Consider the following 16,311-nt stretch of genomic DNA (forward strand, 5'->3'; position numbering starts at 1 on the left):
GACGGAAACGACCGATCGACTCGATCATTTCCGACAATCCGACGGTATTGCTGATGCGTGGCGCACTCTGGCTGACTCTGGCAAAAGGATTGAAAGAGACTGGATTCAGTTGTTTCAGTTGCCGCCAAATGCTGGGATGGATCGAGTAATATTTGTCATCTTTGTGCTTTGCAAAAGTACGTAAAGTATATTATTTATAATAATCTGTATTATGTTTTACTGTATAATACTGATGCACAGCGCTTGTCGGTAATACAATTTTGATAATTTCGATAATCATTTTAGCTTACGTAGCGTTGTATGTAGTACTACATACATACATGCATATACATACATGCAAGCAAAAAGGACGATTGCAGCAATTGGTAAGATGCCACAACGGCTATCACGATTTTCTTAATCGAAAACGCATTTGTTATATTTGTTAACCGTATCTTTTGCATAAATCTTTTGAATGAGATATCTAATTCAAATACTTTTCAGGCATGTTTGAATTTACGCTTCGATGGGATGTCTGGATATCTGTCCAAACTGGATGGCTTCAATCGGCCTATTAGTGGGGATCGTGTTTCCTGATTGACCCATTCTGGAGTCTACAATGCCTCATGGGCTGCCGAAGAGTGCAACAGTATTAAAAGTCAACTTTTCAGAATGCGACGTAGCAACGTCTTCGACGCAACATCCCAAAAGAGGTATAACAAACATTTGACAAATTACTAGGGATGCGTTCAAGAAGATGCTATTCATGCAATTTAGCACTATCTTCTAACGCTACACATTGAAGTAGAAGATAGTGCCAAGCTGCACGAATAGTTTCTTTTTAAACGCACTCTGGATGTACAAACGAGGAAAAGTAAAGGAGTTAAGTAAAATTGTTAAGAATATTTTTCAAATAATATATTAATTCAATTTATGCAAAAGAAACGATAGCTTTCATACAATTTCAAGATAGCGTCTTCGACGCAAAGTTGATCTCGAAAGATAAACAAAAAACAGGATTCTTTTTTTTTTTTTTAGCTTTTCGCATTGTAAGATGTTTCGAATATTTAAATAACAGCGCGTACTATCTCTCGTAAAAGTGCTTCACGCTCAAGCCTGCTACAATAAGTCTCGATTGTGCATTAAAACCACTCCCTCATTTTCTCCGTGTCGTTTCCTCTGACTTTTCTCTTCAGGAAAGAATTTCTTTCGTCAAATGCGCCCCGTGGAGTCGACCTACCCCATGGGAGGATTGATCTCGCCTCCATCTCGACGGTAATCAAACCCCGTTGACACGTCGTACCGTAGCAGACGAACGAACACGCGTACATCCGTGACATCAACGTCTCACGGTGGTCGTCTGATCTGAAGCCCACGCGGGATCTCCGACGTGATTTCGATGCATTTCGAACGCAGATTACATCACCCGGGATTTGATGGAAGCTTGGAACATCGATATTAAGTTTTCTCGTTATAACTTAAAGTAAATGGAACAAAGAAAACACGTGGTTCGACAGGAAATAGGTACATATACATTTCTTTATCAACGTGAGAACGTTTTAGCACGTATCTGTTTAAAAATTATCAGGGAACAGAAGTCAATTCCAATGTTTTACACGAACGTCTTGAAGTGTAGCTTATCATCTGTTGACACGAAGACTTCCCTTCGTGTGCTCTTTTACAAATAGTCGCGACTGGTTACGTTACGAGAGTACGATTGTCAGGTCGATTGTCGAATAACATAATGGTACTGTCCCTGTGCTACTCGTCATCAATTTAATGAGCGAATAAATACGATATCATTGGGATTTGGTTACACGGGAAAGCGGTGCGTGTGCTTGTACTGTTCGAAGGGCGCGCTTAGGCACTATTAGACTAGACCCATCCCTTAGGCGGATAACTTTTTATTTGCGTCCGTAATGGAATCGCGCTGTGACCTATTTGCTATGTCACGTGGAACGCGGCCGTTCCTCGAACGCGAGTATACGCATCGCTGAATATATTATCACATTTGTCTCATTACGATAATAATTAAACATAATTAAATATAACTAAATATAATTTATTGGTCTATATAGATAAAAATAATTTAGTATTTTACACAGTTTTTTTTATATCGTTGCTATTTTATCAGACAGATAATTGAGAAGTAATGTAATATAATTAGTAATCGAATTAATGTTAAGCTGGTCAACGCACGTTTTTAATAGAGAATTAGAGTATTGAAAGTGACCGACAATATACGTTCTACAGAGAACGCAAAGAGAACATTCTTCCTTTTTAATTATTTCTTTCCTTAATTATTCGAGCGCGCAGATAAAGAGTGAATCTTGAGAAAAAGATAGCTATTATCAACGCGAAACAAAGAGCGTGGCTAGATCTCTAGCTTTTTATTAGGATTTACTTGGGATAGAATACATAATTCTCTTTTATAAAATCGAAGGAAGATGGTATAGTATAATAATATAATGCTTTTATATGTATAACTTTTTTATTAATCAGTATACATATAAGTTAGTTTAATAATTTTTTGTATACTTGTATCGCAAGCTAAACTTAATTTCTTTTTACAGAAATAATATAATTGAGATGAAGCAAATACCCCCAGCATCAGACGTAGGGTAAAATTCTCGGACACGATCGGGCACCCGGTATATTTTCAACTGTCAGTTGACAAGGTACAGGATGCGCCTTTTCCGTTGCAAGAGTTCTGAACCGGCACTCCCATCCTATAGAATTGCGTTCAATCGTCCATTGATTTAACATGAGCGTGTCATAGCGCCGGTAGACTTATTATCGATCGATTTGCATAACTTCGTTCTATTATGCAGCGTCAAGTACAATCGGCTGTCTCAAAACGTATTCGACCCAGCGTTTAACAAATTCGATCGTAATTTTTCTGCCCCGATTGCACTTGAACACAATTCGACGAACGTAACAGAGGAATGTTTAGTTAGATCGCGTGGAAATTATTGTTTTTTGTTGTGGCTACAAATTAATCGGATCTGGAAATAACCGAGACGCGGCCCTTGACCGTGACACGTGCGTTTCTCATCGACGATTTACTTGTCAAATAATTCTTCGTACGACCGCGGGGCTCGCGATTACCGCCAGAGCACACGCAGTAACTTATGAGCATGCTTACGTTACGTCGTCGATATTTCATTGCGCTCGCAGTCAGGTGATAAAAACGTACGGTAACGAAAAATATTGCCGAGCTGAAAACGTGGCTGCTTTTGTGGCTCAGGTCCGAGAAAAGATCTTAAAATGCAGGAAAATGTGTTTTGCGTGGAATCACGCTTTCACATTTATCACAGCATTTTATTGTTATCACGCGTATGAGATTTGTATTAATATCGTCGTTACAAAGAGCAATTTTGCGCTACTCCGTTTATGATTTAACGGCTATACAATTCCTCTATTCAACTGCGCCATGAATCGACCGACCTTTCGCGCCTCCGCTCCATTTTTCCGTAGAGCCTTACAGACGTTTTAATGCCGCGGTTTATATACGATGCAACATCCGCCCCCTTCAGACACAGTATACCGATCTCATTGTGTCGACGCCATCGCATTGTCAGCGTGAAAAGCTTTTTATGCGGAAGTACATCTTTAAAAGTTTCAGGTACGCATCAGCCGAGCACGTTTCTTCGAGTTCCTCCGTGCGGACGCCAAGTGTTCGACTTGGCCCTTTGTCGTGGAGAATCGCCGAACCCTCTGTGAGACACGTCGGAGAAAAATTTGGTCGCGGAAATCTGACTCTGAACGGGCAGCTCACGTCGTAGGAATTGTCGTCTTTCATCAGCGGGTGAGTTCTCAACACATTCTTACATTGTGACAAATAAAGTGCAGTGTTATTTGAAAATCGACGAGTTGACGAGTGACGAATGACGTGAATTAGATCTGTTTTGACAGTTTTTATTATTATTTCTTCTTTTAATCTTTACGTAAAAGTCGATAATTGTAAAATAATCTTTGGCAATTTCACAATTTTTTATATTAATCACATTTTTATTGAGTAATTATGTGTTTTGAATTGTAGATGATTAAAGACCAAAGTGCCGTACAGGGGCGCGCTGTATATTCATAGTTTGCAGAAATTTAGCTGCATTAGTGTAATAGAAGCGTACGATGCGGCTTAGGAAATACCGCTGTGGTATTAACGATAACTTGCAGGGATTGCTCTGTCAATTCGTCGAACTTAACTGCACCGTCTTATTATATAGATGTGCCGGGACGTACCGCGGTTTCGTGCGTTTCAATCAGCGCACTTTGATCCATTCGTCGAGTAGTTTCGTGCTACCAGAAGCAGGAAGATAGCAAGCATCTCCCAGTAATCATTCGTAGTTGCAACCGGCGCAAGCGCACGCATCCGACATGGCAATTACGGCGTTTTCGAGTTGAAGGGTGCACTCGGCGTGTCTAATTATGTAAATTGCGATCGAGTCAAATTAATTAACTCCGCCGACTAATTGAAGGCACCCGCTGCTTGATCGATCGATCGTGGAGTTGGCGAGACCCGAGATGTATTGACGGCGTGGAGCGGCCGAGTAGTCGCCCTTTATCTCGTCGCGATCGATTGCCTTTACGATCGCGATCTTGTTTCTCCTAGACAGTGGCGCGTTTCAGTTAATACGACCCGTCGCAAAGGCGGTTTGACAACCGGTACTAGGAAGATTATTGCAGTAGATTCTACGATCACGTGCATCTGGCGCTGCAATTATTACAAAAGAATGGAATGTTGCTGCAGGCATTTTTTGCTCAATTCTTGTATAAAAGTATCATGATTCTCTACACAAATTTAATATAAAAAAAAAATAGTATTACGCGTGAATTAGTTTTTAATTGAATTAATTGAAAAATATTCGGATTATTATATTATTTTTGGGACTTGCTCGAAGAGAAGTTTTACAACAATGACGATTTGGGAGTTCGAAAGTAACAGTTGATCTCCGAATCGCGTTGTCTTTTTTTCTTTAAGGGCCGAAATCTCTATCGGGTATTTTAGTCTAGTTGCGGAGATTCGGGCGGAAGGACGTGTCGGTAATCGCTCCGCAATTATCACGTATTTTCGACCGCGGATAGGACGTTTTCGTATATAAATAAGTGTCGACGTCGTCGACACGGGAATAAACGATTATATTTTGCACGCCTGAGCTATCCCACGCGTCGTTTTGTACCCCGTTTCGTGCCTCGAAAAAGTGCGCCGGAACGCCAAGGTTAGGTAAGGGCGCAGCACACATGTGGCGTCCGACGGTATTAATCTGCGCGAGAAGGACAGCGACATTCGGACCTATTACGCGGTCGTCTCTTTCTATCTAAAGGCCGAAATCTGTAACGGTCACCTTTAGTCTAGTTGCGGAGACACGGGCGGACGGACGTGTCGGTAAACGCTCCGCAATTATCGCGTATTTTCGACCGCGGATAGGAAAGTATCGCGTACAAATAAGTGTCGACGTTATCAATTCGGGTACGAGAAATCATTTTATGTACTTGTGGGTTACTCTACTCATCGTTTTGTGCTTTATTTTGGACTCCGAAAAAGTGCTCCGGAACGACAACGTGACGTCACGGGCGCAGCGCCGCGCGCGGAGCGTCCAGCGTGAATTGCGTCGCGTATTATTCGGACATTTTCGACCACCGACTTCCATCATGATTTTCTTCGGCAGGTTCCGACAACCGCGATTGCGCGGGAGGAGCGGGAAGAGATCCGTACCTCGTCTGTCTTCTACGTCGCGGTCGAGGTTCTCATTCCGTTTTGAGAAAGTGAATATTTCGTGTCGCGATCCGTCTCATTCGCCGATTGACGTTATTTATCGGCGTCGTTCAATCTGCCGACGGAAATTGACCAGAGGATCAAAAGTGATCTCGCTTAACATCATGGTCAGCTTCTTGTCTCGAGCTCGAGGACGACACGAGTGAACCCCCCAGCGTAAGTGATCAAGATAATCCAGAATATATTGTTAGTAAACCGGCAACACGCCATCGGCCGTAGATCACTCAATTGTTAATTATCTAATTGTAATAATTAACTAATGTCTTCAAATGTAATGACGCGCGCGAATTGGGATCTTATAAAAAAACAGCATGTGCATGATTTCGTCTAATCTTTTATATAACGTGTGTGTCTAGGGCGGAAAAATCTAACTGTAAAAAAATTTCAGGTCTTTGCCGGGAATGAAGCTGTAAACACCGTGATTCTTGAACTTGAGCGGATTAGTGGCTTCGTTGAAGCGTTTCCACTTGCCTCCCATCTCGTGTTCTCGTGGGTTTTTTCGACACATGATGAAAGAGAGTACGCGCGGGCGAAAAACGAAGCGACTTTGACCTACGGCGAAACGATTCCTCGAGTCTCCCTCGAATCTGCCGGCGTAATTGCATGCATGCGGCGATCTCGTACAAGCCGATGTACCGCGTGGGCGATTCAGCGTGCCGTGCAACTCCAAATGGACCCGTTACCGGACCGAGAGAGTAAGTATGAGCCAGGAGGAGTAAGAAAAAGTATTTTCGATTTTCCAATAAATCTCAATTTGAGCGCATACGCGTGCTCAGCTGTGCATTTCATTTGCCGAAGCAATTTCATAATGACGCTTGAAAACGATGATTGCCTGGAGACCCGGCTCTTCCGCTCTTCCTTCCTCACTCTCCGCGTATTGCCTCCGCCGAGAGATAATGCGTATAAGTAGAGCGGCTTTAAGTCGGAGCATTACCGTACACGACGAAATAACAGTGATTACGTTGCCCGCGATATAAACTCGCGACGCCTATCACGACGATCGTATAGCGAGAAATAAAAAGACATCGTTGAACGCGGACATTATACCTTCAAATATACCTCATTGCAATCATCACTAGGATGTAAAAATTGTTTTTAAGATAAATGCCGTTTGTGTGTAGTTTTTTTTCTTTTTATTAGTATTTTATAACATACATTTTATAAGTGATTTATAACATACGTCAACTTTGTCGTCTTTTAAAATTGATTATAAAGTCAACTCGGTATTTTACTTTTTAAAATCTTAAATTAAATAATGTATAATTTTTTTAATATAAAGATTATCAAAATTATTAACTTTTTGAATATGTTTATATTTTTGATTATGTATTATAGCTTTATTCTTCTGTGATAATCGAAATTTTTTTCTAATTGAAACTTTTCTTTTGTTTAGATACAACTCCGGTGAAGCCAACGTATCCTCGTCGCCGATATTGAAACGCGAGCCGCCGGTGGTTCGTTGGTTGTTTATTTCGCAGGTGAAAATTGCAAAACGCGCGCGAGTGAGTCGTTCGGTGTCCCCGATTTTGATCAACCGCGTCGCCGATATACACATCATTACAGTATTATACGAACTGCAGTCAGTTCGTCGGTCGCGTGCGTCTCGGAGGTGCCGAATCAAGTTTAACGGGCGAGGAATCTTTAATATCCGACTTTTTTCAATGGGAGTGTCGTACTATAATTTATTATCCGAGTGCATTTTCCGTGAGTGACTTGTGGACACTAATGTCGTTCCATTCTGAGAGGATGAGGAGGAGGAGGAGGAGAAGCAGCTGCATATACCGATGGAGAACAGTTGAGGTGAGTACGATCAAATTGTTACAAAAATAATTATATCAAATTTTAACTTTAATGTATCGCAAATTTGTAACTAGTGGATACATGGCGATCGTTAGCAAAGTCAACTATTTGCAGTTATATATTCGTGTTAAAATAGGATAAATAGCGTATATGAGCGGGACTTTATATTAATATTTAATCCTCAGTAATTGAGTTGCATATCTTCTCGTTATCGGATCTTGATCGGCCGGGAGCTCTGAAACCTCGTTACACGACAGATATTTAATCGCATTTATGTACAAGCTGATAGTAGCCGATATCCACTAAGGGATAATGATTTCGATACTTTAATACGCGCGCAGAAAATACGAGGTAGTCGTCCGGCACGCAAATCTCGAGTGTGCGTAATAAACGTAACGTGCATCCAGTATCCCGGATTAATGCAATATAATTTATCAAAACAATCTCTTTTTCTACGGAGGATATAACTCGCGCGATAAACTCTATGAATTACAGAAAACTATTCGCGCTGATGCTAGCTTCTCATATTTTATTTCTACGTCGAGTTCAACAAATACTTGTTCATTTGAAATAAATCATACTCTGTCACTACGTGTTACGTACGTCATACTCTTTAGAATATGTACAATGGTATTTAATTTTGTGACTTTTATTAAAATAGTTTGCTAATTTTGATTTAAAAGAACAACTATCTTTTTTAATACAAGGAAATATAAATTAAACTAGGTACAAAAATAACATTTAATTAATTAATTATTAAGTCATTTTTTCTTAAATTTAGTAGTGTATTTTTAAAATCTCAACAATTTGTTTAAATTTATATTTATTTATAATCTTGTAGAGATGTGAACGATAGCTTCTCTTAAGATATCAATTTTCATTATTACGTTATACATATAACTGCTCTTGAAAGAGAAACTGACTATAGTCTTTTATAACCAAACGTATGCAGATAAGACGCAAGTCGTAACGATGCTTTTATCTATATGATGTGTCGTGCTAATTTGTTAATGGGACATCCTGGATGGCCTATATCAAGCGATTTTTTTTTATCAGTTTTCAACGCACTGATATGTGCTATTATTAGTAAAACCTTCAGAATCATGGTCACTGCTCGGGTCAGTACACGATATTATCGAGACGTATTAAAAAAAATTGCTATCGACAGCAAATGTCTTGTATAAAAAATTAAAAAAGTAGAAGTGCATACTTAACTGTGGCCAATTCATAAATCCACTCAATCAATGATAACATAAATATTCGTTTACCCAATGCGTGCTTCTTGAATGCACGTCAACGTCAATCGCATACAATTTAACTTTTTAATTCGTCGCGGTGGTCGTTGGCAATAAAATAATAAAATCAACAATTAAAGCGGTAATATAGACAGTAGAGAGGGAAATGTCGGTGTTAAAGCAATATTTAAAATATATCTAATTATGGTCGTTATAAATTTTTAATATACTAGAAGAAACCTTGCGCGAACTATTTTTTTTTTTTTTTTGGATTTTCTAAAAAAGAAAAAGTTGATATTTATTTCTAAGTTGCTCCGCTGATGTACGATGCTTTTCCCGGGTCTGCTTCTCCTCTGTTTGTGTGTCGAGTCATTCTTCCGCGCATAAGTCACTCGCGAACACCCCGACCGTGATTCTACAATCGCGAAAATTATTGATCACTTTCGCGCGTTCCTGTCCGGCACTCGCGTTTAGAATAAAGCCAAAAACTTACGCCCGAATACATTGCGGAACTCCCGGAACGACCGACGAACCGGCTGCAGTTCGTATAATTAATAATATCGGCGGTGACGACACTTTCGTTGATAGCAGTGGATGCAGCTGCGTCGATCTGTAAAAAAAAAAATATATATATAATTTAATAAACGGCAACAATAGAATCAACGTAACGCGCCAATTTTTTATAGAGAGGAAAATTTAGTAAATTAGATTAAAATAAATAAATGTAACATTTCAATTTAAAATTATTAACGTTGATATTTATTTGTTAAGCAAAGCTACGACGCGTGCGTTATTGAAAATTTCTCACTGTATGCAATTCGCGAGTCTGCAAAATAAGCTTATTTCAAAGACACAAGATAGTATTGGGAGGCACACGAGATAATATTGGAAGCGTCGGCAAAACGAGAGAAATGCAATAACGTAAACATTTCAAATGATAATTCGCAGATGTGAACGGTCCATTCAGCTGGTCATTTACATAAAACAGACACAGCTGAATTTTTCTCATTTAAGGGTTTAACAAAGCTTGTAGTTAATTTAGATACTTTTAATTTGCAAATGTGATTAATTTTGTATTATTTCGGAAGTCCGCAAACTTTAATTATTATATTATGCTATTTATACGTAAAAATTAAAGTATTTTGATATTTAGAATAAAGGATATATCTTACTTAAAGTTTAATTTCTCGAATGTCAGTAAGTGACGAATTAATTTATCGACCGGAAGATCCCGCAGGGATGACTAATCCGTACAATCATTTGGACTTAACAAACTCGCCGATCGAACTGGATATTTCGCGAATACTCGCATACATTCATACAATATATTCATTCTTCGCGATAAACATATGAGGAAAAATAAAAGCATGATAATTTAAGGAAAAAAAAAAAGAAAGACGCGTTATATGTATTTAATATACGCAGAATTAGGTGGCGAGCGTCAAACTCGTCCCATGTTTTTTAATTAAAAATAATCAACCGGAAGACACTCAATTTCCGCGTGATTTTGTAACATCCGATACAACGTGCGGTAGTTCGGCATGGTTTCTAACGCGCGCGGAGTGCAACGTTTTGCCGCAAGGTCTCGAGCGATTGCATACAAGTACTCATCTCAATTGGCGATTACAGGCCCATAAATCAATTTTGAGACTAATCGTAAGTTGAACAAGCACGAAAAGAGTGCTCGACTTTACACCTTAATCTACGTGTCCGAGGTTGTATAGGTACGCGTGCATGCACATCCGGCTAATGTAAAAATTTCAATATCGATTTGTCGTGCCGCTTCAGCACGCCTCGTAGATCCGCGATACAATTAACAAGCGGTCGCCACGTTGAATTTCCGGTCTCTTTTTTTCGCGCGCCTTTTTTCGTTCCCGTTGATCGACGAAGTGAATTTGATTTAACAATACGAGCAACTATTTAGCGAGATACGGGTATAAAAGTCAATGTTCGCTTTTAATTAAGTTTGTCTCATTAAAAAGGAATAAGCACGTTGCTTTGTACTCGCAAAAATGCAAACAAAGTGTCAAAATTTTTGTAAATATATTTTTTATTTTTTTTTTTTTTACATCGCAACGAGTAAATGGCACATTAAAATTAATTAATCTTTTTATACACTTATGTGATTCCTCTGTTTTCGGAAGTATTACGAAGTTTCAAGTTGTGTCGTAAATTGCGTGCGCTTGCGGATTATTTTTCAGCACGATTTTGATCATCTCTTTTTTTTACGGTGAAGCGCGATACGCGTTTCCGTCGGCGAGATCCAAGAAATTTCACGAACGCGTTTTACCTTCGGCGTGTGAGGTCTAAATTCCGTCGTGCTCTTTTTTGTGGGACAAACTTCCTGTTTCCGTGAATCAATCTGAACGATCGGCACGTTAATCGATGCTCTCCGAATAATCGCCTGCACAGGAAGTTATCAGCTAATAAAGATTTTTGTTTTTCGGACATATTAATCACAAAGATTTAACGGAAATAGCTGCGAGACGAGTTTAATAGTAAACAAAGATAAAGCAAAAGTATTAAATGAATAATCGCAAATTATTTTCAACGTTTTTTACGTGATTCGTAACGTGTCAGTGGCGATTATGTAATCTGTGGTGGTCCGGAGGCTGACAATCACGTCGATAGGCGAAATATAATCAAATGCATACGTCCAACCTTTTTTCTGATTGATTTGTCATTCGAGTGGCCGGATATTTGTTTCTCGAGCACATACGAGGTACTCCAGAGATTCGTTTCCTCTCGAATAAATCAAATCTCTGGATGTTATTGCGTTTCTTCCGGCCTCCCGCATTCGAGATCTCACATTTCCTGGACCGCCTCATCCTCTTTCCCCGAGAATTTACTCAACGACGACATATACATCTGTGTAAGAACGTCAAATATATAAATCCAAGGGTAGAGGAAAAGATATGCGACGTATAGCCTTAAGTGAAATGATAATTGAAGAGATTAACTGAGATTGAATCATATTTAAAGTAATATTTTATTTTATTTTATTATTTTTTTATGGGGATAAGAATAACGTGAAAATAATATAACGTGGTGATTTATAAATTTTTCTAATATGTTTGTGTGTTATCAGAAAATATGAGATTTTTCTTAAAAGCTCAAATAGAATATATGGATTTATTGGTTTACATAGTTATATCGGAAAAAGAAAATGTTATTTTGATGCATTAGCCGTGTAAGGTATCGACATACAAGACATAGTATTGAAACAACTGTTTACATTTCTTCAAATTGATTCTTTATACGTATATGTATACAATTTTATTCTTAACACAGATTTTCTGTGTATACCTTTACAACTATATTTGTATAGCCTGATATCTCTTCAAGTATCATCGAAAAATGATCGCAATTAGTAATGGACGCGTAACAATTGTCACCCTGTTCTCGCAATCAGCGTAACGAAGCGTTTACCTTACTAACGTGAAATCAGGAAAATTTCGTAGCGTCGTAAAATAAAAAATGACGAGAGAATTAAGCGCGTTCGTACGACGGATCGGGACATTATGACGCCGCGATCCGATCGGATCATGTGCGCGGCGTGTATTATAATCTCGACGAAGGGCTGTTAGCCGATAAATTCTTCATCTAGGTGGAACCACTTACAAAAGGGAACACCTTTTCGTGATTGCATGCTTACGGCATGTGAAATAGTGTCCAAATTACAGGTCACGACGTATAATTCGACGAAGCGTTGAGCAGCATCGCGTATTGCCAAAAAGAGGGAAACAAAAATCAGGCGCGATCCGAAAAACGAGCGCGTCCACTTTTCTTCGTAAATACGTAAAATCACGCTTTTTTTAGGTACAGGAATTTTCTCTGAGACTCACGCCTTCAAGTGAGATCGCGTTTTTTGAGATGTACGTAATTAGTTGCGAGATATTATAGGGCGAAGTAAGCAATAGGAAGAATTGACGGTCGAAGTAATATTCAAGGTAGAAATATTTTAATCGAGGAAAGAATTAAACGCGCGTAATACCATTTGTCAATATTAATCCAATAATTCGCCAACATGGGGCATTTAAATAATTTGACACACTCCGTCAACAGTAACAAAGCTCGTTTAGTACTATTTAATTACTATTTTAATTTGCCAAGTTAATTGAACGTGCTGTTGTTTCGAACAATTAAATTAATCCTCTCTGTCGATCGTGATTTGATCATGCGGACCGATGTTCGTGTTTGTTAAATTACCATACCGTATTAAAACGCGGTAATCAATTAGCGATTAATCAGCAATTGGGTTTGAATCTCACCCGGTATTTTGTCGAATTGTCTGCCGTACCGATGCACGAGAGGCGTGTGTCACTTTCGAAAAATTATAATAACAAATTCGCTTGAAATATTACCGGCGTAGCGAACACTCGTGGATTTCTCCCAAGGAGGTTAATCGGATTCGCGAGAGGAGGCAGTTTTTCCTCTAAGTTTCACCACGTCCACACGCTTGGACTATGCGGTTCTATGACATTATTGCGATTCCAATTTTTCACACGGCTTGACCACCGGTCGTCGATATGGAAATAGAGAGTCGATTCATCGGCCATTCAAAGGAAAGAGCCCTCTCGCAAACAAATATCAATAAATTACTTGAAACTGCAATAAACACTGTCTTATATGGACAACTATTTAAAATCTCTTTTCTTTCTTGAGAGAAATCGTATCTGTTAAAGAATTTAATTGATAAATCGTTAGAGGTGATTATAAATTACACGCTATTAGGATTAGAAAGCTTTTGTCACCTCGGTATTTAAATGTAAAAGAAATTAACTAATCGCGCGGGTTGAAAAATGTGAATTGTTACGTCGTATGCTGTAGACCGGGACTAAAGAGTAACGCGCCAAATTATGTCAGAGATCGATATCGCGTAACGATCTACCGCCCGTTTCCGCAGAGTTATCGCGCTGTATCGCGAGTTATCGTACGTACACGCGTTCAGTATGTAAATGTTGACGGAGGCTGGAATGAGAAACGGCCCGAAAGACTGTGATATAACCAGTTGAGGGGCCATTGAGCTAACACACAGACCACAATCTGGTCCCACGGAGCAACGAGACATTGTGAGACGCCTTCTGCTTATTTTGTCAAGTGACAAGAAAATCTTAACTTTATGCAATCGGGTTTTTTTTTTTTCCTTTTTCTTTTATAATAAATTAATATCTATTTTACAATCTGATTTTCGGGCTTTAAATTTGAAATTTTAATCCGTAATAACGAGGGAGGGGACGTTACATGTTGGCACATCGATCGAAAGACCCTGTTAAATAAATCGCGGAGGCGTTTATCGACGATCAGCCGGCAGTCTGTTTTCGAAATGGAAATCCTTGGCGCCGCGTGTTGCTTTATCACCGTGAAACCGCAACTATGCGGCTTCGCGGATCACAATGCTTTATAATTAATAAATCACGGCGTGACTGAACTTTTATCGGAGGGCCCCGACCACCACGAAGGACGGTTATGGATGTCGCACTTTACAATAGTATTCGACAGGTAATCGCCGTGACTGGGTTCTTTTGTCAGCAGGTCCGAGCAAGATGGTCGATTGCTCGACAAGATCGCGGCTGTATAATAGCGCGAATCTGACGGTAACCAGAAAGTGCAAAACCGCGATTTACGATTACGATTCCACTGCCACGTTGATCCGCGCGTGCACTCGCGTACGTTTTGATTCTCGATACGGAAACTTGTAAACGCTAATTCTACCCGAAGTGATATTTAAAATTGAAAATTACGTAATTGACTTTGTATCCTTTATAACTAATTTTTTGCTCACTGAGACGTTAAGTATTCCACGTTGCGTAAGACTCGTTGTTTTACGACCCGCGATTCTGGAAGCTTTATAAGCTGTAAAATGCAATAACTGCAGTTCGTTATGCAAATAAAAAAAAAAGCTCGATTCGCCTCAGGCTGACATCACCGGCTGGACCGCCATGTCTGACGGAAAATAAATAATGCTTGAAACGTTCCTCGAATTATTATCGTGCATTGCGTATTTATTTAGTGGCGTTGCTCTCAAGAGTGCAACTGTACTGAATTCAGTCATGTACGATGATAGAATTGTACATATAACTCAATATTTTCTAACTCCGGATATTCCCTTTTCGATCTCACCGAGAGTATCTCTATTTCTTCTTAAACACCGTAATTTGTCTAATTACGTGTTTTAAATTCGTTCGTGCCTCTTTCAATACACTACAGATTTCACTGTCGTTTCTACATGTCGATTACTTTTCGAATATTTCCTCGTTGCAAGCGGGAAATTAATTTTTTATCAACTATCGAAAGACTCCAAATTATTCGTTTCGACTTTACAAGTAAATAAAAATAAAAAAAATAACTATGCTCGTCACAGTGGACATTGATTGCCAGTGGGTTAATTACCGGGTTTAATCGGCCAACGTAATTAGTTCTGCATCATATTGTATCGCACAGCTCGCGCGTTATAAGACACTTCCAGCTATCCTGGTTCTTCGTCGTGATTCGTCTCGGTATTTTGCGCGCGATCCGTCGCGCTGGCGGTAAAAAAAAAAAAAAAAAAAAACTCGCGGACGATTCGCGACGTAGCGGCTGGAAGAAGAAGAAAGCGGAGGGGGGAAAAGGGATCTACGGAAAAACGGAGAGATAGATAAAACGGGAACGTCGCCGGGATGATAAAGGAAAAGCCACAAGTCTAATCTCGCAGGTAGAATTTTACTGCCGCGTCTCCGTACCACAATTACAGTTCGTTGAACTTGAAGCAAAGGGCGTGCGAGAAAGGAAAAGGGGCACGTCGGGATTTCCGTCGGTGTATTTAGCGCGCAGATAACGCCATTTTAAACAATGCTCCCGATTATCTAGATGAGATTCAACGGGAAAATAGGCGTGATAATGGCTGATAACGAGTAGTCGACGCGCGCCTCTGCTTTTGTGTAGAAATCGTCCCGCGCTGCTTTCGTTTTGAATGGCCCTTTCGGTGTTCTCTGAGGAAGAGAGAAAGAGAGCCCGCGATACAATAGTATCTCTAAAGATATAAGTTTGCGAAATATGAGGTAAACTGTTTTCAAAAGAAATGCTTTTAAGATAATTAAGGTATGACACGCGGTTATAAATTCATTTGGCTTTTCTGTAACTTTAACTGAAAAGAAAATAAATTAAGTCCGTGCGCTAATAATCTAAAATACGTTTTAAAATTGATTAACTAATTTACAAATATATTCGATTAAAATCTGTCTCGGAATAGCGAAAGAAAATCTATTTATAAATTTTGTCTTTCAAGATAAAAACAATAACGTTAAGAGAAAACGAAGTGCTTGCAAGACGTTGCCGGGAGTATCAAAAATTTCGATCAGATACTTACGTCGAATCTGTAATCAAGTGACATGCGAAGGTCCCTCGGTTTAGATTTGATATTAAGATATTCCCGATAGAGATTCGCGGCGCAAATGTTTACAGATAATCGCGATATTTGTTACATATTTTTTTTTCTTATCTACATACCAGACGACGAGCGGCAGCGTTGCGAACATTCGC

General features: G+C 39.3%; 1 protein-coding gene and 1 long non-coding RNA gene across 2 annotated transcripts in view; both read left to right on the forward strand.

Annotated features, from left to right (window-relative positions):
* Positions 1 to 83: 83 nt before the first annotated feature.
* On the forward strand, positions 84 to 3,794 carry LOC139102522 (uncharacterized). Its single transcript, XR_011545712.1, has 5 exons — positions 84 to 176; positions 286 to 365; positions 484 to 692; positions 1,176 to 1,503; positions 2,553 to 3,794. It is a non-coding gene; the product is annotated as an uncharacterized lncRNA (long non-coding RNA).
* Positions 3,795 to 7,213: 3,419 nt separating this feature from the next.
* LOC139102652 (thrombospondin type-1 domain-containing protein 4) overlaps positions 7,214 to 16,311 on the forward strand; it is a 55,586-nt gene continuing 46,488 nt past the window's right edge. Inside the window, exon 1 of the mRNA XM_070656722.1 lies at positions 7,214 to 7,555. The gene's annotated coding sequence lies outside the window, so the exon portion shown is untranslated. The remainder of the gene's footprint in view (positions 7,556 to 16,311) is intronic.

This window comes from Cardiocondyla obscurior, linkage group LG05 (assembly GCF_019399895.1).
Source record: "Cardiocondyla obscurior isolate alpha-2009 linkage group LG05, Cobs3.1, whole genome shotgun sequence".
Classification (NCBI taxonomy): domain Eukaryota; kingdom Metazoa; phylum Arthropoda; class Insecta; order Hymenoptera; family Formicidae; genus Cardiocondyla; species Cardiocondyla obscurior.